Genomic DNA, 25578 nt, shown 5'->3' with positions numbered 1-25578 from the left:
ATATGATAAATTTGTGCTTTTTTTTTTAAGTTGCCAACAGCACTTTATTTTTTCTCCTCAACATCCTGTTCTGCGGCTTCCTTGGCCCTTTTGGCCTGGATGCCAAAGAGCCGGTGTTGGCGCGGGCCATGCGGAGACTGGCAAATGCCTTAAAGTTCTTCTCCTCCTCTGTGATGACTCTGGCTTTCTCCGTCTTATAGACATTCCGTATGGGCATAACAGGTCCGGTCAGCTGAGTGGCCAGTTTGAGCTCTTAAGCAGAGCTGTCTCCCTTCTTGCGGGCCGAGGGCTTCCTGGGGAACAGGATAAGCTTGGAGCGGTACTCCTTGAGCCGCTGCACATTGGCCTGCAGGGACCTCCGTGCACTTGTTCCGGCGCCTCGGGTCCACCGAGATCCCAATGATCCAGGCCACCTTCTTGTGGATGCCTGCCACCCTAAGCTCCTCCAGACTGAAGCTCTCTGCCGGCGCGAACCTTCGCGTGGTACCTGATCGTTGGGCGTCTCACCACTGGCGGAGAGGACCGGACGCGGGGCGCCGGGCGATGCGGCGCGCCTTGGCCTGCCGGGCCTTGCGTCTACGGATCTTGCGAGCCGGCTGGTTGAACCACGTGGCCACGCGCCGCTGCCAGTCCGTGTGGAAGTGGGGCTTCAGGATCATGCCATTCCGGCTGGGCGCCTGGCTGCGGCCGAAAGGCCTCCTCCGAGGGCTCACGGCCGGGAAGGAGGAGCTACCCCACAGCACCCTGGGATGGTAGTGAGCCCGGCCTTGTGCTTATGTTTTTAAGAGACTGCCTAACTGTTCAAAAAGTAGCCATAGCATTTTACACTCCTACTTTTCCTACAAGGGTCAGTAAACTTTTTGTAATGGGCCAGAGAGTAAGTATTTTCAACCCTGTAGGACATATATGGTCTCTGTCACATATTCTTTGCTTTATTTAACAACTCACTAAAAACATAAAAGACATCTTGGCTCAGGAGTCATACAAAAGCAGGCCTTGGGTTGGACTTGACACTATTGCCAATTTGTATCAGTCAAGGTTCAACCAGAAAAGCAGAAGCCCCTGCATCATACAAACATAGTTAGGGATTTAGCCCTTCAAATCTGCAGGTTCCACATCTGAGGATTCAACCAACTGCAAATCAAAGGGAAAAAAGTTTTTTTTAATTCCAGAAAGTTTCAGACACCAAAACTTGAATTTGCTCCCTACTGGCACGTGTTACATAGCATGCTGTGTGCTAGGTCACTTCAACCATATCCTACTCTTTGCAACTCTATGGACTGTAGCCCACCAGGCTTCTCTGTCCATGGGATTCTCCAGGCAAGAATACTGGAGGGGGTTTCCATGCCCTCCTCTAAACCCAGGGATCAAACCAGAACCAGGGATCAAACTTGCGTCTCTTATGTCTCCTGCATTGGCAGGCAGGTTCTTTACCACCTGGGAAGCCCATCTATGTAGCATTTACATTGTATTTACAACTATTTACACAGCATTTACATTGTATGATGTATTGTAACTAATTCAGAGATGATTTAACATGTAAGAAAGAAAATGTGTGCAGGATATAGGCAATGTTGTGTGTCATTTATATCTCAACAAATTTTGAAATTAGAAAAGAATCCTTAGTAAGGATTTTAATAATGATTGACAATATGACCAATATGCTAGAGTTATTCTGTAGATTGCAGACTCTGCTGCCACCAGAGGCAGCATCAGGCAAGATGTGACCAATTTTTGAAGATTGAGTGAACTTTTTAGTTTAGTTGCCTGGTTGGTAAAGCCTGTCCTTGTGATAAAACAGAATAGTTAGGAAATAAAACCACCACTGTGGATATATGAATGCGGTGATTTTCAAAGTTGCTTGTGCATCAGAATTACCCAGAAGACTGGCTATGATACAGATTGCTGCCCCTTCTCCACTCCCCCCAGAGTTAATTATTCAGCATGTCTGGGGTGGGGAGCAGAGCATTTTCATTTCTGGCAGGTTCCCAGGGGACACTCATACTGCTGGTTCCAGACCACACTTTGAGACTCACAGAACTCCCATTATTTAAATGAACTCTGACAATCTATCTATGCTAGTTGCAGTATATGGGATCTAATTCCCTGACCAGGGATTGAACCCAGGCCCCCTGAATTGGGAGCTTGAAGTCTTAACCACTGGACCACCAGGGAAGTCCCATGCTGATCGTATTTTAATAGATGTTAAGTTCTTTTTGTCTTCAGGATGTAGATGATTTCTCTCCCTGATATTTATTATTATTAAAAAAATAATAGGAGAGAAGTTTTCTGAAAGACAAACCATTTTGCCTATCTGAAAAATTATTTGAAACCAGTTGAAAGACTTGAAGACCAAACTGCTATTTGGGGACTCCCAGAGCACAGTTATAAAAAACAGTCAGGAAGAAAATGACACAGACATCTAATGCTAAATGAATTACTATAAAAATCAATCTGTCTTTACCATTTAGCCTTGTCTGGATTAAATATTCCTAGGCTACAACATAACTCAGGCCCAAAATAGGTTTTAAAAGATAAACTAACAGATCTAAACTGAAACTTGTTATATTTCCCTATACTTTCCATTCCTATTTTTTTCCTTTCTCATCCTGATGGATTTATTTTTTTACCCTTTCTGTTTTTCCTTCTTACAAAGAGTTCACTTTACTAAATACCTCCAAATACTTTTTCCCTTTTTGGAGATCTGCTAAGTATACTTCATAGTTCATGTCAAGTGTCCAGAGACTGCATAAAGGAATCTATTATAAACAGCTGGACTTAGTGGGTTTGAACTAAACCCAGTGTATTCTCTGCATGGCTCCAGATAATTTTCCAAGCTAATGCTGTTATGATGTCAAATGGAAATGGCTCCCTGGACCCCACTCTGTCTTATGAAATTACACCCTCTGTCCTTATTTAATGGTGGGTATAACACGAAGTTAAGTTTTATGTGTTTAGCCTACCCACTCATTCAAATAGGAATAGTGCAGTCATTGGGGCAGGACTGACCTGTGAAAGAAATATCAATTCCTCAGGTTTAGAGGAACCCAGAAATTATGTTGATTTGCCAGCATGAGCTGTGGTGACTACATTTTACCACTATCAAAGCCAACTCACAAAGGCTTAGTCTCTCCTGTGGCAGAGGAGTCACTGAAAATATACTTTATTTCCTTTATGTTGTTTATTCACTAAATTGTGTCCAACTCTTTTGGGACCCTATGGACTACAGTCTGCCAATCTCCTATGTCCATGGGATTTCCCAGGCAAGAATACTGGAGTGGGTTGCCATTTTCTTCTCCAGGGGATCTTCCCAACCCAGGGATCAAAACCAAATCTCCTGCTTTGGCAGGTGGATTCTTTACCACTAAGCCTTCCTTTATGAATTTGATGTCTTTACAATGGCTTGGTGTGTTTCATGAGATTCATATCAGTGTGATTGTTGGAAATCAAACAACTAACTTTTACAAAGCCGTGTTAGAACCCAACCAACTCAGTTTGCTAAAGACTGATGGGGCTCTCCGGATGCAGGACCGTAACTTCTAAAATGGGACAGTCACAGGTGACCCGGAACAAATCAATCATCCTAATAAATTTAGCACATGTGGGTGCTGAGGCATCATTTCTGAAGGTCAGTATCCTCTTCTACAGCACTCTGAGACCCCACCAAAGGAGATGGCCTTTGTGTGAAACCCAGAGCCCTCGAATAAGGAAGGTGGCTTCTACCTCCTGAGGGGCTAACCTGAGGACTCCAACATCATTCGCGTCCTCCCAGAGGAGGTGACTGGCTCCTGTCATCCTGTTATCCCTTGTAGATGCACAGCTCTTTCCTCACAAAGCTTTTAGCCATATTTTGGTCCGCCATTGGTCCTCCTCACCAGAAGCAATGGGGTCAGAACTTCAGCTGCCTCAGTTCTCGCTTGGAAGGTGAGGCTGATACCAGTCACCCCACATTTGCAGTGGAGAGTATGGAGGTACTGAGCGAAAGACCCTAGCAGCATGCCTGGTGTACAAGTGTCCTACAAACGTGAGGTTCACCCTCCTTTGAGTTTCTAGTAAATCTATAAAGGAGAAGAAAACAACTCTTTTAGAAGAGACAACCTCTAAATGATCATTTCCTAAGAGCCTAGTATTTATTTTTGTCAGTTTCTTTCAATGGAAGCTTTCTGTGAGAATATCATAACTGAACTTGTATATTGAGAAGGTACTGACTTACTGTGGTAACGAATTGTTTCCCATCCTACAGACATAATCTGAAACAGACCTGAACAGAAGCTGCAACTTAGGGCACAGAACCTGGCCCTGAGACGACCCAGATGGCATTTAAAAGAGTTTGTCTCAAAGTATTAGACATGAGAGACACTCCCTGATTTATTTACTGTGAACAATAAATTGGTATAGTGGGTGGGAAGCTTTTAATTTTTTTTCTATGAAAAATTTTAAACATGCACAGAAGCACAATAGTACAATCGAGGGAGTTGTTTTTAACATAGCTGAAATTATATTGTTAACATAGGGAGCAGGGTGATTAAAGGAAAATGTCCCAACCCTAAGTTTATGCCTCCAATAAAGAAGTAACAGTTTATTTAGCAGTTGTAAGATTCTGTTTAAAAGTCGTATGGTACTCTCTCTCTTTTTTGGGGGGGCGGGGTGCGGTGTTATTTGTATGATACTCTCTTTTAAGCAGTCATTAATGCAAAGCACTGTAAAAAGAAATACATTTTACCTTGTGACTCATACTTAATCTATGACCAAGATCAAAGTTTTCTAAAAGAATCCTTACCATTTGCAATGAACTCTGATTCATTTATTTATTCCTCCATTTGTTCAGTATATGTTTGTAGGGTTCTATAAAATAGGTGGAGTAACACCTGTTTAAAGAACAGGAGTATAGAAAAGGGAAGAAATACCCCATTTGTCTCACTTAATCTTCTTTCTGAGGATGTAACTAAAATTATCCAGGGAATATAATTTCTTTTCTGCCATAGGAAGCCCACAAACCTAACGTTCAGGTAGCCTATTTATTATAAAGGAAACTTTGAACATCTTCATCACCATCTTGAAAACTGGAGGACCTAGGCACACATGGATCATTTACATCCTGTGATATCCTGGTGGATTTTCTTCAGCAAAGTACACACCCAGACAGCTCATAGTCCCAAATCCTAAACAATTAAACACATCCTTTGCTTAAGTAGCGGTCAGTCTACTTGAACTTCTGTTCACCCTGGACCAGGATGAAAAATGAAAATGAGAAGTATGAAGAAAAAAGAGAAGAAAGCACTTGGATATGTCTAGCTTTGGTAGTTCCATTATCCTTCATCTACCCATCTACCACTTAGTTCCTTTTTCTTTTGTTTTCCTTTTGTTCATTTTTCAAGAAATAAACACAAAAGAGCTCATCAAAATAGCAACCACTAAGGGGCTGGGAAGAAGGAGCCCAAGATTGACGCTATTTTGTTTCTAATAGAATGAAAAAAATTCTAAACCCAAAACAAACCCTATAATTCAACCCAACTTGTTGCTACCCTCTGATTAAAGCATTTTTAAAAATAACAGATAGGAAGTTGAGATCTGCATTGAGATAATGATGGTTAGCATAGATCAAAAGGAATGGTACATATGTCAGTTAGATTAAGTGACAGGATGTGGGAAAGTGGTAGGTCCCAGATCCAGTTACTTCATGCAAGAGTACATTTGCTGAATGCAGGTACTCTTAACGGGAGCTGCTCATAGATGGAAACCAGGGAAATTAATGGAAGGCAATCTATAAAGGTTAGAGTGTTTGTTCTAATACGGCTCCAAGACCACATTTCTCCTAATTAGTAATATTACTGTAATTTTTTATAACTGCCTATCTTGCCCTGCCCAGGGTAGTAAATTATCTTTGAAGCTTTCATCTGGCATTTCTGGGAGGTCAGCATTATGTTTTAAGTACACTATAGCCCACATACATAAACTTAGTCATTAAATATAGACAGCCTATCCCCCCAAGGCTATTAGAAGGAAAAATATTTAAAATCTGCCCTCCCCCCCACACACAAACACACACAAATACAAAACACAAAGAGTCCATCCACGGCATTTGGGGGAACAAAAGAAGCAAGAAATGTAGAAGAATGGCAATATCTGTATATCCCAGAAAATAATAGTATGTAAGTTTGGGGACTGGGAAGAGGAGAGGATGAAAAATAATAAAATGGGAAAGTCACACAACAGTTTTTCCTGGCAGAGAAATTTGCAATAGAAGTGTGTTGCTAAAGACTACAGTTAATGCCACAAATTTCTTTCAGATGCCATCACACATTACATTTCATAACAGAGATGATCTTGGCTAACCGAGGCCATGCTATAAATCAGAGAAATTAAAAAGCCATCTTACAAATTCTATGCAACTTAACATGAGGGTTGCTTCCTCATTTAACTTAATCACCGAAATCTAAAATTCTAGAACCAGAAAAGACCTTCTCATTTACCTCCTATGAGGCTTAACTGGTGGCTCAGACAGTAAAGAATCTGCCTGCAACGCAAGAGCATGTGAGCGTGAGCGCTCAGTCGCTTCAGTCGTGTCTGACTCTTTGTGACCCTACCAACCATAGCCCACCAGGCTCCTCTGTCCATAGTATTCTCCAGGCAAGAATACTGGAGTGGGTTGCCATGCCCTCCTCCAGGGGGTTTCCCCACCTGGGGTTCAAACCTGTGTCTCCTGTATTGTAGGCAGATTCTTTACTCACTGAGCCACCTGGGAAGCCTTCAATGCAGAAAAGCCAGGTCCAATCCCTGGGCCAGGAAGATTCCTGGGAGAGGGAATAGCTACCTACTACAGTATTCTTGCCTGGAGAATTCCTTGGACAGACGAGGCTGGCGGGCTACAATCCATAGGGTCACAAAGAGTGAAGACGACTGAATGACTAACACTTTCACTCAGGTTTAACTACCTCCGGCTTAATTACAATCAAATCAAGTCACCTTTAAGCTGAAACAATTCCACACCCTTGATAATCAATAGGCCAGGACTAGAATGAGACTGAGGTCCTTGCCTTCCTCAGTAATCAAGATAAATATTATATTAACTTCCTCTACTCAAAGCCCATCTCTGTTGAATCCTGTCCTTATTTAAAATTTTGACACCCTGATCATCCTGGATTTTTTTGCACTGATTTTTTAAAATATATCATTTATCTTGATTACTGGGGCTTTTGACATTCTCAAATTATGCACCCTGAGGCCAGTGCTTCATTCACCCCACAGTTGCCCTGGAGCTGTAAACGCATTCTGAGATTTGTACAACCTCAGGTTCAGAAATTTCTTTATTCTATCTTGCCCAGGGTTTCTCAACCTCAGCACTATTGACATTTCTGGCCCAGATAATTCTTCTTGTGGGAGTTTGCCCTGTGCCTTGTAGGATATTTAGCAGCATCCCAGGCCTCCCCCAGCTAGATGCTAGTAACACTCTGCCTTTCCCCACTTCTTACCAGCATTGCCAGATCATCCCTGGTTGAAAGTCACTGACCTAACGAAAGTCACCTCATTTCTTCTCATTGTGTTCTCAGCAGAGACAGAAAGCAGCTTTTCATCATCCTCTAAATAATCACCCCAAGAGTCTTTGCTTTGTAGAATGTGTGTTTACATTCTAACTTGATTAGAGAGATGATAATCATATTAGCGTGTCTAGACTTACCAAGGTCAAACCCCTGGCCTCTGTAAGGTTTATTTCTGTCTTATATCTGGCATCTCCGTAGACCACTTGGCCATCTACAGCAGTAGCTTCTTCCAGAAGTTCAGCGATGCCTTGTAATTATAACCCCTTTGTCAAACTGCAAATTCAACCTTTTCATTGCATAAGGTCAGAGAGATCCATTACCCACCAACCACATTTCACTCTCTTCAAAGTGAATTCCATCTTGGAATTTATCAGTAACTTTTTTGTAAGCTATCGTATCTTCTTCCATCTCAGAAGCTAAGCCTCCAGTGAGTCAGGTTACAATTAAATAATTCAGCAGTTCAACTTCCTCTGTGATCTTAGTTTTGTAAGTAGTACAATTTTGGGAAGCCATTTTGCTTATAATAACAGGAAAGATATGTATTTAAGTCATTTTCTTTCTTATTATTCAAAGGCCAAATTCATCACAAAATTTTTAAAGCTCCGAGTTAGACAGAAATCAAATTACACTTGAAAGGTAAAAGTCCACTTCTGGATCCCAGTTTTGTAAAACCACACTGAAAAGTCCCATAATCATCCATGCAAACTGTAACATGAATCATAAATAGATCAGTGAGCTAGAAATTGTTCCCAATGACTTCCCACCATCACCCTCCACTCTGTCGAACTTTCATAAAATTCTGTGTCCATGTGTGTTTTTAATTCCAGGTAAAAATGATGCATGGCAAAGTCAACCTACATTCAAGATTATGAGTATATGTTATATCAGTCAATGTTGTTGGCTGTAAGCAACAGAAACTCATTCTGGTTGACTAAGCAGAAAAAAAGCATTTGTTGCTGAGTTATGAAATAGTTCCAGGACTTTCCAAAATGATTGAAACCAGACTAGAAAAAAAGACCAGATGAGGGAAGCTGTGCCACAGGTAGACTCCATATCACCTAATCCACCTAGTGGGAACCACTACACTGACCCACCTCTGAAAAATGGATGCCACAGTTTGCTCCTGTACCACTCCCTCAGTGCCTTTGGATTCTCTGCTGTCTCTGCCTCTTTATGTCACCAGCTCTCAATTCAAAGTCTGTAGCAGAGGCATCCATCCAGTCAACCCCAGGTCACCTGCCTGTGTTTTAGCTGCAAGGGAGGCTGAGACAATGTCTGGGCTTTTCAGCTTCTAAAGTGGAGGCAGGCAGCCAAGGGAATGACAGCTGTCCATTAGAGCGGTGATGAAGGGAGGTCGTTAATAATAAATGAAGCCTTGGCCTTTGGAGTCAGACTAAAACTGAATTTGAATTTATGCTCTATCACTAGCTGTGGACCTTGGGCAAAGGATTTAAACCCTTAATCCTGTCTCTTTCCTTGCTTCCAAAACAAGTCCTTGTGAGGACTGAATTAAAATGTCCATGTAAAATCGCCTAGTACAGTATATGGTAGATAGTAAATAGCTCAATACATCTATATGTGTGTATGTGAATATGTACACATTGTGTGTGTGCATTCCAGCATCCAACAGTGATAAGAGAGACAGAGTTTCTCCACTTCTATTCCCTTCCCCCTTGTATGAACCCCTACCAGATACTTGGGGCTTCCCTTGTGACTCAGCTGATAAAGAATCTGCCTGCAATGCAGGAGACCTGGGTTTGATCCCTGGGTTGGGAAGATCCTTGGAGAAGGAAAAGGCTACCCCCTCCAGTATTCTGGCCTGGAGAATTCCATGGAGTGTATAGTCCATGGGTTCACAAAGAGTTGGACATGGCTGAGTGACTTTCACTTCACCAGATTCTTGCCTATTTCAGACTTTTCATTTAGTTTAATACAGGACAAGACAATTCAGTTTAACTTTGATCTCCCCAGTGAAAGCATACATGATCTAGCATAGCAACACCAATGAAGGAATGATTATAATTCACATATGCTATAGTACCATAAAGTGAAAGTTCAAGGATTTCTCTGGCAGTCCAGTGGTTAAGACTTCGCCTTGCAATGCGGGGGGGCTGTGGGTTCAGTCTCTGGTTGGGGAGCTAAGATTCCACATAACTCAAGGCCAAAAAAACACAAACATGATATCTCATGAAGCAATATTGTAATAAATTCAATAAAGACTTTTAAAGATGGTCCACATCAAAAAAATTTCAGCGGATAGGATTAATTTCCTCTGAGGAGCTAGAAAAACCATTATAGAAGCAACTTGACTGGGAACATGAAGAACAGTTGATAAGACTTTTTCAGAGAACAGAAAGGGAAGGACTTCTATCAGACAGAATCCTCTGAGCACAGCCACGTAAGTACAGTTTGTGCCCGGGGAATGGGGAAGAGTTCAGAAAGACAAAAGCAAGGAATTGGTGTGAAGACGGAAAGATGAACTGGGAAAGAGAAGCTGGAGCTGGATGATCAAAATCCTAGGGTCACACCAGACTGATGTCTCTTCCTCTGCTAACACACATGCCGTCAAGACTGCTAAGAACTGATCAATAGTCCCAGCGATGTGTCTCGTCACTGATACTACTATCTTAGGTCACTATTTACTCCTTGCAAAATTTTTAATTCATTATTCAGATATTCAATCTGTCAACTGAAAAAAAAAAAAGCACAACCTAAAAGTTGAGAATTTTATTTTATTCAGCAAACTTGTCAGGGACTTAAACTAGGGATCCAGACTCATAGATAGCTCTGAGGGGCTGTTCCAAAGAGGAGGGAGAAGCCAGCATATATACGAGGTTTTGCAAAAAAGCCAGCTTGTCAAAACATTAATAGAGAGCTGTTAAAGGAAAAAGCAGCCGTTTCAAGGTAATGAACTTTGTGTTTTCTACGCAAGATTCTGGGCTCAGCAAAATCGTTCCTTTGATATCCTCCTCAACTGTGTGGGGCCAGTACCCATTTTTCTCCATCCTGAATCCCCTCAAGGTTCAGTCAGGGGCAGCTGCAGTGGCTGACAGCTTGAGGGCCACATCATCCTTTGTTTACTGATATGGCATTGACTTAAGTGAAACAAGGGAACAGGCAAAGCTTTTCCCAGTCCTTCATTTTGTTGAGTCTCCCCATCCCCCCAACCAGGGTCTCCAGGGCCCTCTGGAAGCCTCTACCTGTACAAGACACCAAATGGTATACAGCTAGGGGCTTCAGGCCCTCTCTTGTGTTTCCAGCTCCATACTCTGCCATTCTTCTGCCCCCACCATTCATCAGAGCCCCAGTTTCTACTTAGGATGAAATTGAGAATGGGCCAAACAGATAGACCAGCCTCCGCCACCTCGCTGGTCCATGGCCCTTCTTAGTAACACAGTACGTTAATGGTTGCAGGGAGTCCCTTCACTGTGAACAAAGTTTTCCGACATCAATTTGTTTGCTCCTAGATGTATATTTTCCCCAACCTCTCCACCCCTCACCCCTGCCACAGTTAGAATATGTGCTCTCATCAGACAGAAGAACTTTTATCGATCACAAAATAAGGATGCTCAAGACATGATTGCTCCAGAAAATCTGAGGTGAGTGGTTGCTTCCTCTTTCTTCTCAGGAAATAGAGGCAGCTTTGTGTTGGGGCTGAATCTTCTCTTTCCCTGTGGACCCTGGAGTTTGGTCTCCACTTCTCCAAGCCCATTAACCCGGGGATCTGAGCCCAGCAGCTCCAGCCTCTGCAGGATGAAAAATGGAAGGGTTTGGCCCCTTGCTGTGGATGAGGCTACAGTAAGTACATCGATCACAGATCTGAGTGGGTTTCTTTCAGCTTTTGTTTCAGCTGCCAACAGTACAGGGGCTCAAGACCTGTGAGAAGGGACTTCCCTGATGCCCCAGTGGTTAAGACTCTGGAGTCCCAATGCAGGGGGCCCAGGTTGGATTCCTGGTCACGACTAGATCACGAGTGCCGCAACGAAGGTGCTGAGTGCCGCAGCTAAGACCCTGTGCAACCCCAAACCAAAAAGGATGTGAGAGAAGCTCCAGAATGTCATTGAGGTGGGGTCTGCCCGGGGGAGGCAAGGAGGCCTGGGGATGAGGCCCATCCCACAGTGCTGAGGCTGAGAGGCCTCCGTGCTGCAGGGCCAGCCACTTTAGTAACCTATTCTGGTAAGACATGAGGGGTGGATAAAAATGAGCTATTATACGTGGGACAGATCCGTTTCTGCAGTGGCAGTGTATTTTCCTCACATGCTTTTCTCTTCACAGCAAGTAAATGCATGTGAAGCCAGTGACTCTGAAGTCGGTCATATTGAATTTACTCAGTTTTCCTTTAGTCTTCAAGCGTGAAGCGTTACAAACCTTCATATGTACACCGGGGAAAGAAAAAATGAAGGAAAAAAAAAAAAGACTCCCCAGCAAGACCTAAGGAAAAGCCTGTGAAAGAGAACAGTAAGATAAAGCAACACAATTTCGAATCTTAATCTCCTGAAATGGTGCCTTAAAAGCTGCCCTCTCCACTTTTCCGAGTGGGGTCTTCAAAACTGCGTGTCAAATCGTGTTATAACCTTGCTTCTTATCTGTTGGTGAGAGCTTTCAAGGCCCAGTAATTCCCCCAGATATGGCAGGAAAGTTCACAGTAGAGATTTGAGCACTTGACTAAGCTTTGCACAGTGCTTTTTGTGGCAGGCTGGTAGAGGAGAGAGATTTGTTTTCCCTTTCAGAACTAAAGCATGCCATTGTCAAGCACACAGTATTGAAGCCAACCGGAATCACTCCCTTGGTCAGATAATCTCCAGGACAGTGACTTAATATTATACACTCTCTGTTTTGGTCCAATAAGACACATAGCCAAGGGGAATGCCCCTGTATTCCCGTACAAGTGAAAACTAATAGACACAACCCCACCGATGCGGGAGGCTCTCTGGGGGCCCTCTCCCCAGACACAACCCCACCGATGACGGAGGCTCTCTGGGGGCCCTCTCCCCAGATGCTCTCCTGGGGTACACCATCCCATAACCAGCGAGGGCCTGGATGTGTGAGTGCTGGCTGGAGGCAGGGATGGCGGCTGTGCAGGGGACTCAGGAGAGAAGAGTTCCAGAAGCACTAACGGCTGTGGAGAGAGGGGTCACCCGCCGTAGGGAGGGTGGGGGACCACTCACTTCTCTCCTCCTCTACACATCTGGTGGCTCTTTGGCCCGAGGCTTCCACAGGAAGAGGCGTGATGAGCTTTGAACGGTACCCTCAGGACGAGGGGTCACAAGCCCAAGTGTGGACTGGGGTCAGGCAGGTCACGTCAGTGAGTGACTCACCTCAGCCAGTGAGGTGTGAAACTGTAAAGACAGTTGGGGTCTAAGAAAAGAAAAGCAAAAGAGACACCATCTACTATGTTGTTTGTTTTTCAAAACAGAGGCAACTTTCTGAAAATTAATTCCTCTTTGCAAACTAATATGCTTTCTTGTATTAGGCATGACATTCATTGTAGCCTTTTTCCCTTGACTGTCCTGAGGCTCAGAGCTATATTTTGTACTTCTTTTTGATTTTTAAAAATTTTCCCTTTGCTTTTTCCCCTCTCCTTCTATCCTTTTCCTCTTCCAAGACACACTCAGACACACACGTGCTTAGTAGTCTATAAGATAGGACATAGGTAACGTAAGAGTTACTGGTTAAATATTTCAGAGTTACTAATGACTTATTATTAAGCATTAATGTATGCCACAGTCCTGTTTTTTATTTTCTTCTATTTTATGTATCTTCATTTAAAATGCTCTACCAAATGTCCAAACTCAGTGGAAAACACCATTTGGTTAGCTCTAAATTCTGGCTCTGAACTGCAAGGGATCCTAATTTTAAAAACATTCTGTTATCCTCATTTAAGGACTTAAAAGTGTTTCCCTTTTGGAAGGTTTTTTTTTTTTTTCTTCTTTTCCTCACTACCATCTCTGTCTGCAAGCCAAGATTATGAATAGAGATGATATATTTTAGGAAGGGGCCATAGATCCAAAATTAATCTCTACCAAAGTTAATTCCTGCATAAATTAGGTTGAATGTGTTTTTCAACACCATAAATCAAAGGTAATAGGTATAAATAAAACATGAACCTAGGTTTCCTCATTTATAACTTCATATCTATGATACTTCAGTGTAGAAAGGACAGAGTTATTTTTTTTTCTTTTTTTAGAGCTGTTGGGCTAGCCATCTCAAAGCTTGTAGTAGACAGTGTAAAATTAAATGTATTTCCTCTCTATGGCTGAAACAACTAATAATCAGAAACCCACAGAAAAATTTCCTCTGTGTATTTGTGCAATACATCATGACGCTCCTCTGGGAACCAGCAAACCAGCAGAATTGCCAGGGACAATTTGAGAATGAGGTGGGAGAGGAACCAGCTCTGGGGACCAGGAAACTTGTTCTGCTCCATGAAGCCAGTGGCCAGGTGTTGTCTTCAGGTTATTCTATGGCTATAATTCAGTTCTCGAAGAATCTGTGAGATGGGAAGAAAATAGGGTGTCAGGGTGACCCAGTTGATCATTCTGTGATCTGTAGGGGGCGTGCTAGTGTCTGATCCTCTCTACTTGACCAGTACGCACACTCACACACCCTCTCAACTGTCTGAATAAAGTGAAGTCACTCAGTCATGTCCAACTCTTTGTGACCCCATGGACTGCAGCCTACCAGACTCCTCCGTTCATGGAATTTCCCAGGCAAGAATACTGGAATGGGTTGCCATTTCCTTCTCCAGGGGATCTTCCCGACCCGGGGATCAAACCTGGGTCTCCCTCATTGCAGGCAGATGCTTTACCATCTGAGCCACCAGGGACGCTCCCAACTGTCTGAATGTCCACTGCTAATAGATTTTTTTTTTTAATTTCTATACAAATATAGTTGATTCACAGTGTTGTATTAGTTTCACATGTACAACAAAGTGACTCCATTATTGTTGCTGTTGTTCAGTTGCCAAGTCAAGTCCAACTCTTTGCCACCCCATGGACTGCAGGTCAGGCTTCCCTGTCCTTCACTGTTTCCTGGCGTTTGCTCAAACTCGTGTGCATTGATTCAGTGATGCCATCCAACCAACTCATTCCCTGCCACCCTCTCCTCCTCCTGCCCTTAACCTCTCCTAGCATCAGGGTCTTTTTCAGTGAGTCAGCGCTTCACATCAGGTAGCCAAAGTGTTTACATACATATATATATATATATGTATATATTTTTTTAAACATTCTCTTCCATTGTAGATTATTACACGATATTGAGTATAGCTCCCAGTGCTATACAGTAGGTCCTTGTCAGTTACCTATCTTATATACAGTAATGTGCATATTTTAATCCCAAACTACAAGTATATCCCTCCTCCTCTTCCCTCTTGGTAACCATAAGCTTGTTTTCTGTAACTTATTTACAAAAACATAAATAGATTCACAGACACAGAAGAGCATCTGTTAAGAGGAGAAACGTAGAGAGAAAAGCACTGCTGACAGTTTTGCCTGGAAAATTGCCCCACCAAAGCCAGGGCAGCCCGCCATCAATGAGACCACAAGAAGCTCACTCCCTCTTCTCAATTCTGACTTGAGGTTCGTACTCCAGAACTGCATTGTCCGATAGTAGCCATCAGTCACACATAATTGTATAATTTATTTAAAATTATGTAATTTATTTAAAGTTAGGTGATTTATTTAAAGTACACATGTAATTTAATTCAAAATTATATGCCAGTTACACTAGTCATATTTCAAATGCTCAGTGGCCCTATGTAAATAGTGGTAACTCTACTGTACTGTGCAAGTTACATAGACCATTCCGCTCTGCAAAAACTTCTCCTGGACAGCACTGCTCCAGAGTCTACCCCTAGGGATCACAAAGGCCTGTCTTGCTTCCCTATGTGACTTTCTTGTCTCCTTTTTATTCTTTTATTTATTTTCTGATGGCCACTCCATCAGTGACTCATATGCACTCAGATCCCTGTGTCAAGCTCTGCTTCCACGAAATTTTACCCAAGACACCGTCTGTGTTGTTTTCAGCTCTAGACTCATTGTAAACCAACAACTAAACATTAACATATGGAATGGAACACATAGAGGGCCTTACCCTGAAAAGTGAAAGTGACAGTGAAGTCGCTCAGTCCTGTCTGACTCTTTGCGACCCCATGGACTATAGCCTACCAGGCTCCTCCGTCCATGGGGTTTTCCAGGCAAGAATACTGGAGTGGGTTGTCATTTCCTTCTCCAGGTGATCTTCCCGACCCAGGGATCGAACCTGGGTCTCCCGCATTGTAGGCAGACGCTTTACCGTCCTTATCCTGAAAGATATTCATACGTGCTTGCTGGCTAAATCATAGGCCCGTAGACAGGGTCAATGGGCCAGGCTTTTATAGAAGGAAGAGTGTTCTGGGACCATGGTGAAGCAGTTTTAAATCACCCAAGATTGTGATTGAGGAGGGTGAGTCTCTATAAGAGGCGTGAGATGCCCAGATGTGTGTGGCAGGGCGGCGGGGGTTGGTTGCCTAGGTGACCAGCCCTGGGGGCACAGAACAATAAGTGCCCTGGATGTGAAAGCAAATAACCTGACTGATGGCTGAAGACAAGCCAGACTCTCAGTGTCAACTTTTTCATCTTTCTTGTGTTGCTAAGTCGTGTCTGACTCTTCGTGACCACATGGACTATAGCCCGCCAGTCTCCTCTGTCCTTGGGATTTCCCAGGCAAGAATACTGGAGTGGGTTACCACTTGCTTCTCCAGAGGATCTTCCCGACCCAGTGATGGAACCCAAATCTCCTGTATTTGCAGGAGAATTCTTTACCACTGAGCCACTTGGGAGGCCCCCAAAAGTCAGAGAGAACCATCCAAAAACATTCTGAAGCATATGCCACATCTGTTGGGCCCTAACACAAAGATTCTGGCCCTTTATACTTAACCCTTCTTAGCATCCATATATGTGCTTTTATTTATTTTTTAAAAAATATTTGGTCACACCACACCACACGTGTATATGGTTCATACTTATATTTGTGAGAGGGGGGTGGAAGGAAGAGGGTCGGGGTGCTGGCATCAAAGCTAAGATGCACTGGGGACCTAGAGATGAAAGTGAGTGGATTATACCCAGACACATGCTAATCAGTGGACTTGATTGCACACAGTGACCAGAGGGAAGGGATAGCCAGGAATAAAAGTAATTATAATAATTACTTCTTGCATTTACTGAGCATTTACTAAGTGCTCTACAAGTTTGATATCTTTTATAAACCTCTAAGGGATAAGAACTTATTGCCCCTATTTGAAAGGTGGGAATACTGAGGCTTGAAGAGGCTAGGTGATTTACCCAAGGTCATACAAGCAATTAAGTAGCAGTCGCATGACTGAAGCTGTTTCGTAATTTCTTATTTTGATCTTTTATTTAGTTGTCTTTAATCTGTAGGAATCTTGAAATCCTGAATTATTGACACCTTCCTGGCACAGTGGTAAAGAACCTTCCTGCAGATGTGGGAGATGCAAGAGACACAGGAAGATCTTCCTGATCTTCCTGATGTGGATCAGGAAGATCCCCTGGAGAAGGAAATGGCAACCCACGCCAGTATTCTTGCCTAGTGAATCCCATGGACAGAGGAGCCTGCTGGGCTAGAGTCCATGGGTCGCAGATAGACACAACTGAACGACTGAGCTCTCCCCCCAAAGGGATTTGCATTTACTTTTTCCTGGAGTCGTGTATCCTACCCACAGGGGATGCTTTTAAACTTCAAAATGAGATTATCAGCCCTGGTAGCAGGCTCAGGGCTTAGCTTCCAATCCCTGAATTTGAGGCTGACACTGACATTGATCCTCCAAGCCTTGCTTTTCTCCCTTGATTCTAGTTTTAGCTCACTGTGCATGTATATGTATGTCCTATTATTTTGTTATTGCTGGAAATTTCCTTCTGTTTCTGTATTTTTCTGACCTTGCCTCGAGGTGTTCGAGATCTTAGTTCCCCAACTAGGGATCAAACCCGTGCACCCTACAGTGGAAATACAGTGTCCTAACCACTGGACTGCCAGGGAATTCCCTCCCTCTATTTCTTGTGAGAGTTCAGTGTATTACAAAGCCTATTATTATCCTGCGCTAATGCCATTGGAATATCACATCAGGGCATCTGTTCACCATTCTGCCAGCAGCGTTCCAGTTTCACCCTTAAAATGTGCTGCAAAGACTTCACATCTGATTGGCCCATCCAACATTTTGGTGCAGACTTGGTCCCAGCAGAATTCTTCTGGAAACCAGATTGGTTCCACCTACTCTGACCACAGACTTGATTCTTTTATTTTTATGAGGAGTTTAGCTCACAGTCATTAACTGATTTTTAGCATTTCTGGCAGTTCTTTCAAATTACACAGGCTCATTTCTCTGTCTTCAAAGACTCTGATACATTTCCAGGAACATATATAACACAGTGTTACTAATGGAGTCATATTATACATGTTACAAGGTGTATAATATCCTGCAGCTTGCTTTTTGGTTTAAGAACATATCATAGTCCATCCCAGGGAGCCTCCCCGGTGGCGCTAGTGGTGAAGAACCCATCTGCCAATGCAGGAGACATAAGAGACGTGGGTTCAGTCCGTGGATCTGGAAGCTCTCCTGGAGGAGGGCATGGCAACTCACTCCAGTATTCTTGCCTGGAGCATCCCATGGACAGAGGAGCCTGGCGGGCTATGGTCCATAGGATCACAGTCATTCACAACTGAAGCAACTTAGCACACACATATTCCATCTCAATACTTACAGTTGCCTCATTGTTTTTCAGAGCTGCATACTACTCCATAGTATTATCGCAGTGTTTTTTTTTTAACAATTTAGTAGTCAATGGACATTTAGGTTATTTCCAATTTGCTTATATAAATAGTGTAGTGATATAATAATCATGTGTATATGTGTGTACATATGTGAGAGTAACCTATAGAAAAGATTTATAAAATAAATTTGAGGGTTTAAAGAGTATGAATATTTCACATTTTAATGGATATCACCAATTTGTCTTTCCCCCAAACCATGCTAATATAACAGTGTTTGTGACAGAAACTGTTGATACTAACACCAGCACAACATCCATTTCCCTCTAATTTCTTAGTAAGGGATTCCCTTTTTAGTTTCACAGTGGTGGTAAACCTAACAAAACACTGCATTTCACAGCCCCACTTTCAGTTAAATATCATCACAGGGCTACCTTCTGGCCACAGAACTGTGAATGCAGGTGTTGTGTGGAGCGTTCTGAAATACTGCTTCCTGGAAGATATGCCTCTTTTGGTTCTTCTGCCTTTTTTTCTCCCTCCAACCTGCATAGTGGTTAGATGGCTAGCATCCCAGTAGCCGTCTTGGACCATGAAGTGATTAGAAGATAGACCATACACAGGCACTGTGGAGGGGCAAGGAGACAGAATCATGGAGCACTGCCCTGCAATCCTAGACTGCCTTCGTCTTGACTGCCATTGTGTTGAGAATAAACCCAGGACTTTCTGGGTCTTTGTTACATGCAACTGAAAGCAATCTCTAAATGACTTCATTGCCTCCGAACATTTAACCAATAAGCCAGTCTTTGCTGCGTACTTACTATGATGAGCCCAGTCAAGTGCTATGGATAATCACCACAATGGCCTTGCCCATCCCCAAATTGGGCTTTCCTTCTTACAGGGGTCAGTGCCACCAGGTATGTGACCTTGTATTAATACATTGACTCCCTATCCTTTCCTACCCATAAATGATCTCAGTCCACAGGACTGATCAAGCGAACTTGACATTCCCAACTCTTTGGCTCGGATCATCTAAGGAAATCAGTCTGTGGACACACACACACACATACACACCAGTGCCTACAAAAAACAAATCAGCTTTTCTTGGGGCCCACAAAAGTTCCTTATCTTCCAGTCTCAGGAATTTTCCAGGATAACATTTTGGCCCCCTTTAAGAGATAACCTGCCTGATGAAAAATGTGACAGCTCCATGGAATAAAAATTTGTAGAGTTAATAATTCAAAACTACTATTAAATCAATGCACTTCTTTTCGGTTTGTCAATATGGACTTTTTCAATTAGACAATTTTATTACAGTGATGAATATCAATAGCACAATTAAGAGACCACTGTTCTAACTCATGGTCGGCTTCGCCTAACGATCCATATTTGCTCTTGAATAAATGTGGTGCCTGTAGCCCTCTGAAGATTGATAGACCTTTATCAGCAGCTGAGACTCTCCCGTCCCTGGTGAGGATCAAGCAGGAGTGATATACTTTCTTTTTTTCCCTTTTTAAAAATGTTTTAAATTATGAAAATATGATAACATATTTACAGGAGACTTGGAAAATACAGAACAAGACTACATATAGTTCCAATATATTTTACAATTATTTTTTAAGTAGATAAATTAAGGTTTTTAGTTAGAATTTCAATATAAAACTAGGAGTGACTCTCTTCACATTTTCTGGAGGGATCCTGGCTGGGGCTTGAGCCCTTTTGGTGACAGATGTTATATACGGTGTCTGACAAGTAAGCTGAGTACCCAACCAAATCCCACTTTTCCTAGTAAATAAAGACAGCAAATAAAATTCTTTTTTAATCTCCACGGGGACCTGCATAACCTGTCAATTTGGAGTCAAGTGTGGCAAAAGCTCAGTTAAACCCAGGGGATCTCTCTGCTCTAAGTAATGATTCATTGTCACCTGAGTCGTTTAGCCTGCTTGTAGAAGGAACATGAGATTTGGAGCCAGATTTCTGGGGACCAAGGCTCACTGGCCTGGCTGGGCCCAGGCCCTCCTGAACTAACCAGAATGATCAGGGAACAGGAGTGTTCCCATCTTAAAACACAGGCTGGTAAAAGAAAAGTTCACATACTGAGGTCTGAGAAAGTTATTCTGCTTATCGATGAGCTCACTTGAATTTCATGTCAACTAAAACAGCCTGTTTGTGGCCTTTCAAGCAACAAAGTGTGGAAAATTCTTAAAGAGATGGGAATACCAGACCACCTGACCTGCCTCCTGAGAAATCTGTAGGCAGGTCAAGAAGCAACAGTTAGAATCGGACATGGAGCAACAGACTGGTTCCCAATAGGGAAGGGAGTACGTCAAGGCTGTATGTTGTCACTCTGCTTATTTAACTTCTTTGCAGAGTACATCATTCGAAATGCCGGGCTGGATGAAGCACAAGCTGGAATCAAGATTGCCAGGAGAAATATCAATAACTTTAGATATGCAGATGACACCACCCTTATGGCAGAAAGCAAAGAAGAACTAAAGAGCCTCTTGATGAAAGCGAAAGAGGAGGGTGAAAAAGTTGGCTTAAAGTTCAACATTCAGAAAACTAAGATCATGGCATTGGGTCCCATCACTTCATGACAAATAGATGGAGAAACAGTGGAAACAGTGACAGACTTTATTTGGGGGGGGGGGCTCCAAAATCACTGCAGATGGTGATTGCAGCCATGAAATTAAAAGACGCTTGCTCCTTGGAAGAAAAGCTATGATCAACTTAGACAGCAAATTAAAAAGCAGAGACATTACTTTGCCAACAAAGGTCCGTCTAGTCAAAGCTATGGTTTTTCCAGTAGTCATGTATGGATGTGAGAGTTGGACTATAAAGAAAGCTGAGCGCCGAAGAATTGATGATTTTGAACTGTGGTGTTGGAGAAGACTCTTGAGAGTCCCTTGGACTGCAAGGAGATCAAACCAGTCAATCCTCAAAGAAATCAGTCCTGAATATTCATTGGAAGGACTGATGCTGAAGCTGAAACTCCAATACTTTGGCCACATAATGCAAAGAACTGACTCATTGGAAAAGACCCTGATGCTGGGAAAGATTGAAGGCAGGAGAAGAAGGAGACGACAGAGGATGAGATGGTTTGATGGCATCACCAAAAATAGACATGAGTTTGAGCAAGGTCTGGGAGTCGGTGATGAACAGGGAAGCCTGGTGTGCTGCAGGCCATGGGGTCGCAAAGAGTGGGACATGACTGAGTGACTGAACTGAACTGAAGCATGCACTGTCCATCTGCCTCAATTATTAGAGAAAAGGGCACCTTGACCAAAAGTAAAGAATGTTCATGTAAAATATAGTGGTGTCTCACTGTATACGTGCTGATCTGGCTTTTTTGACATCTTGATGGAGTGTGTACCTGACTTATTTAATGTTCTTTGTTCTGACAAGACATAGAACCGCGCTGGAAATCATGCTTCTCCGGAGGAGTTCCTCAGTCATCTGAGAGCTGTCTCCAGACTATAATCCTTGGGCTTCCCTGATGGCTCAGCTGGTAAAGAATCTGCCTGCAATCCAGGAAAGGAGATGCAGGTTCAGTCCCTGGGTTGGGAAGATCCTCTGGAGCAGGAAATGGCAACCCACTGCAGTATTCTTACCTGAAAAGTCCCGTGGACAGAGGAGCCTGGTGAACCACAGTCCAAAGGTGCACGAAGAGTCGGACACTACGGAGCACAGCATATAGTCCTCAGTTAGCTCAAATAAAACTCTTGCATTTCTATTATAGAATTATTATTTATTGATTTATTATTTTCATCAACAAGGCCCAAGATTCCAAGCAAGATGAAGGCTGCAGTAGTTCCCACATTGAAGTCAGGCTATGTTGGCAGAGAAGCAGGCCAGCGGCTGGGCAACCAAGACTGCAGATGCATGTAGACAGGTTTTTCTGGTCCCCGTCTGGCCTGTGGACACCACGCTCCAGCTTCAGATCTGAGGACACCAGCCTTACAGACTCTACTTAACCAGCTTAACCGGTTCCCACAATTGCATGTCAAGCCCCTGTAATAAGCCCACAGTCACTCTGCTTCTCTGGTTGAACACTTACTGATACCCACCTCAAATCCTCCCAATAGAGTGCTCTTTAGTATAAGTTATCTAGAGCAGCAGTCCCCAGCTGTTTTGGCACCAGGGACCACAGCCGGCAGGGCCGGGGGGTGGGTGGATTTGGGGTGATTTAAACACATTACATTTATTGTGCACTTTATTTCTATTATTATTACATCAGATTCACCTCAGATCATCAGGCATCTCAGACCCCAGAGGCTGGGGACTCCTGATGGAGAATCTATTTCTGTTGCTTGCAGATCCTAAATCCCAAACCATACACATTGCCTAATGTATTTTTAAATGTTTTCAAAATATCTTTTAAAATGTCTTCAAATTATAAAGCACCAAATACATGCATGTCACTGTTCCTTTTGCTAATATAGACTGTGCTAGAAAGACAGAACCTCTAGGGTCAGATGGACAGAGGCAAATCTGAACTCTACTAGGTAATACTCCTACAACTTTGGATTAAGATATCTACTCATCCTGAGCCTGAGGCCCCCTTTGTAAAAAGTGGGTGAAAGTTAGCAGTTAGCGCTAGCATCCCTGCATACAAGAGAATCCCAAGCTGTCCCTGGCTTAAACAAGAAACACGTTCATTAGTCTTCAGGTAGAAGCAGTCGAGGTAAACAGACTGTGTGGGCCTGGAGGCTCCGAGGTCATCAGGACCCAGGCTCCCCACCCTCTAGACTCTACCCTCTTCCTCGGGGTCCCCCACACCTACCCTATGTTGCCCACACCTACCTGAAGGGGAGGCCGGCAAATATAATCTCCATTATGGGTTGTGATAAAGACTGGGCTTCTGTTACTGATGAAGGAGGTACCCCTGGGCACGGACTGTTGTGTGTGGTGGAAAGTGCTGCCCAGCCCACCTGTGAACCACACTTTTCCTTCTCCCCTCCGCCCCTTGCAGTGCTCCTTGCTCCCTCCTCCCCCCACCAGAACTCCTCCCAAATGCATCAGCAGCTTCCACCGATACATCAGAAAGATGAAGCTCAGAGTCTGGGTTCCAGAGATGGACAAGCTACATTTCTTTCTTTTTTAAATCATTTTTTTAAATTGAAGGATAGTTGGTTTACAATATTGTATTAGTTTCAACTGTACAGAAAAGTGATTCAATTATATATATATATGTATATGTCTATATTCTTTTTTTTTCTGATTCATTTCCTTTGTAGTGTAGAGGGAACCTCTTTAAAAGGAGGTAAATCACATTGCAATTTGTTAAGTTAATTTTTATTGGAGTATAATTGCTTTACAATGTCGTGTTACTTTCTGTTGTACAACAAAGTGAATCAGCTGTGAAAGTGAAACTTGTTCAGTTGTGTCCGACTCTGCGATCCCATGGAGTGGGGACTGACAGGCTCCTCTGTCCATGGAATTTTCCAGGCAGGAATACTGGAGTGAGTAGCCATTCCCTTCTCCAGGGGATCTTCCCAACCCAGGAATTGAACCCAGGTCTCCCACATTGCCAGCGGTTCTTTGCCATCTGAGCCACCGGGGAATCAACTATACACATACATAATTCCCCTCTTTTTGGATTTCCTTCTCATTTAGGTCACCACAGACCATTGAGTAGAGTTCCAGTATATTCTCATTAATTGTCTATTTTATACATAGCATCAATAGTGTATATGTGTTGATCCCAATCTCCCAGTTCATCCCATCCCCACCCTGGACCATGTTTCTGTACTTCTGGCTCTCCTGCTTCCTGGCCACAGGGCTTTAGGTAAACCTCCTAACCTCTTGAAGCCTGTTGCTCAGTTGCAAATGCCCACAGCAGTAGTGCTGACCTCACAGTTCTGTGGGGAAGAGTGAACCAGTTACTGCGGGAGGGGACACAGTATAGGGCCTGCCACATAGTCACTAAGCAGTAAATACTAGCTGTGATTAGTGTCAGTGTGATTATTTCTGTGTTACCTTGGTCATTCTCTCCAGAGACAAACTCATGGTGTTCTTTTCCCTCTGGGTTCATTCTTCACAGCTTTCTTCAGCTTCAGGAGCCTGAACAGTGAGAACTAGGATGAGGCTTAGGATGTTTCTCCTAAGAAGTTTTACTGAGCAGATTTGGGAAGTCCAGTGCACGCCCGATGGCTCTGCACAGATGAGTAAGGAGCCTAGCTGCCAGGACCCCCTCCTGAGCCCTCCCAGGAGCTCAGGGCCCCCGGGTGGGTGCTACCAGCCTCCCCTTGTCTATCCTTCCGAGCCTGCTGTTCAGTGGCCTTGAGAATCAGGCCAGCTTCTTACCACAGCACAGGAGTGTGACTGCTATCTCTCACCAGATGAGGAGTGTGTTCAGCCCAGGTCAAACACTCACTTATCTGCAGGTGCTAAGTGCCAAGCCTCTGCCTTTCTTCCTCCAGTCACTTCTTCGCTCACTCTTATCGCCTCTGAGCACGGTGTGGTTTGCGCACCTGATCTCGGCATCTGGCTTGAGGCCTGAGAGGTGTCCTGGTTCCGGGGGACTGGAGTGTAGAGCGGCCTCCTTGGGCAGTGCGTGGAGAACAGCCCTAGGCCAGGGTCAGGGGACGCAGCACCCGGCCTGTCTCCAAATGAACCCATCGGTCTCAGCCGGTTCTGACGCCTCTTCCAGAGCTGACAATTCTGATTTGTTATGAAAGGCACCTGAGTGAGCATTCTTAGGGCCTGTGGATGAAGAATGTCGCCTGCCATATCAGGAAACAGAGGGGGTTGTGGCCATCAGCTACTGCAGCTGCCCCTAGAGTGCACCCTGAGGGAATTCAGGGTGGAGAAGAATAGGATACCGGCCCTAGATAGTTAAGGTGCATATCAAAGGGATGATTTTAGTGACCACTGCATCCTCTCATAAAAAAAAAAAAATAGTGCTAAATTCATTAATTTAAGATGTCTGGTTTTCTTAATTAACAGCAATCTTTTGATGCTCCAACAACCGATTTTTTGCTTTGTTTTTTTAATTTTTGGCTGAGCTGGGTCTGGTTGCTGCCCACAGCCTTTCTCTAGTTGTGGCAAGCAGGGACTACTCTCTGGTTGAGGTGCGGAGGCTTCTCACTGCGGTGGCTTCCCTTTTTGCAGAGCACAGGCTGTAGGCACGCGAGCTTCAGCAGTTGCAGCACTCGGGCACAGTAGCTGTGGTGAGTGGACTCAGATGCAGCACGCAGGCGCTGGAGCACGTGGGCTGCAGCAGCTACAGCTGGAGGCTCAAGGCAAAGGCTCAGGAGTCGTGGTGCCCGGCCGAGGG

General features: G+C 43.7%; 1 pseudogene; it reads right to left on the bottom strand.

Moving 5' to 3' along the window:
• Positions 1–44: 44 nt before the first annotated feature.
• On the bottom strand, positions 45–25031 carry LOC136163969 (large ribosomal subunit protein eL13 pseudogene; annotated as a pseudogene).
• Positions 25032–25578: the final 547 nt, after the last annotated feature.

The sequence above is a fragment of the Muntiacus reevesi genome, chromosome 3 (genome assembly GCF_963930625.1).
Source record: "Muntiacus reevesi chromosome 3, mMunRee1.1, whole genome shotgun sequence".
In the NCBI taxonomy this organism is placed as follows: domain Eukaryota; kingdom Metazoa; phylum Chordata; class Mammalia; order Artiodactyla; family Cervidae; genus Muntiacus; species Muntiacus reevesi.
Note: the sequence above shows the minus strand (reverse complement) of the source record. Positions and strands in the feature narration are given on the sequence as shown.